We start from the raw sequence: 1,436 nt of genomic DNA on the forward strand, positions 1-1,436 counted from the left end.
TATATATATATATATATATACTTTCTAAAAAGAATAAAGTGATGATGAATTAAATGGTGAATTTATTACTAAAAAATTTCTACTAATGGTTAAATTATGCGAAACAATCTTCATTTAGGCACAATAAAGTTGTTGATGCCGAAATTTGGCTTATTTTGATTGTGTCAAATTCGCACCAATCTTCTAAAATAAAATGGATCGATGACACCTGCAAAACAGAATAGCACTAAGACGGGTGTGGCTCTAGCCACACGGGTTCCGATACTTAGGTTAGAATCAGAGTAATTGAGTATAAAGTGTAGGGTGTGTGAGCATACCTTTAAAGTTTAGTTTACTCCCCTATTTATAGAGGTGAATCCTATTTTTTTAGGATTTACATAGGTTGAATCATAATGCACTCAGTAGATCTAGATGGATTGGGCTTCATGCTTGCTTCGGGTCCATTTGTTTCATTGTGGGCTTAAGGTCGAATCGAGAGTCGAGGTGGGATGGTTCGGGATGAACCGTTAGGGTTCTCGGCCGAGGGACTGAGAACTGCTCGGCGTCAAGGAGGTCTCGACGCTGAGGCCTGGCCGGCTCAGGTCGCCAAGTGCCACCTCCTTTCATGATTCGTGCCCACTTCTTGACTTTCTTCTGGTCTCCTGTTGCCTAACTAGATCTCGCTTATTTCTCTGTAACAAAAGTCATCAATATATATATATATATATATATATATATATATATATATATAGACACACATACACTTACATATACATATATATAGTTTGTAGCTCTACCTATATATATATTCACGAGCCTACAAGAAAAAGTAACATCTCTAATAAAAAAAGACTAGAAATTGTGCGACCTGAAGTAGAAACATATCTTTAACGTATATACCATTTTTTACCTACAAAATATATAACGAATCAAAATAATTTATTTTCATATATTTAACATGTCTTTAGTGTGGTATAGTCAACCTGAGTATAACTCAACTGGTCTGTATATACTACTCCTATATGTTGAACTCTAAAAACAATGTATAGATTTTTAATGTGATTAATTACACCCGATACCTTTAAGTGTAACAATTACATCCTCAATCTAATCTGATGAAATCGTTACAATCAAACCCATCACTAATCCACAATTATATAAATTTTGAGGAAGTAATTTTTTTCTTAATTTTGAGAATAACGCTTCATTAGAAAGAAAAAAAATTAAAAGACCCACCACTTGAGCTACAGATGAATCAACCGCCAATCCACAGTATGGGAGAAAAAAAAATAAGAGAATTTTGAGGAGGTAACTACTTAATTGATGAAAGTCCAAATATTGTAATTTGTAACCTACCTATAAAAATTTACTTCTTGTTTATTATTTTTAAATTCCCAATTATAACATCTTACTCCCAAATATAGAAATTTCAACCCATTCAAATATAGAAATCATAA

The sequence above is a fragment of the Momordica charantia genome (assembly GCF_013281855.1).
Source record: "Momordica charantia cultivar OHB3-1 chromosome 8 unlocalized genomic scaffold, Mcharantia_2.0 BLBB01000008.1, whole genome shotgun sequence".
NCBI lineage: Eukaryota > Viridiplantae > Streptophyta > Magnoliopsida > Cucurbitales > Cucurbitaceae > Momordica > Momordica charantia.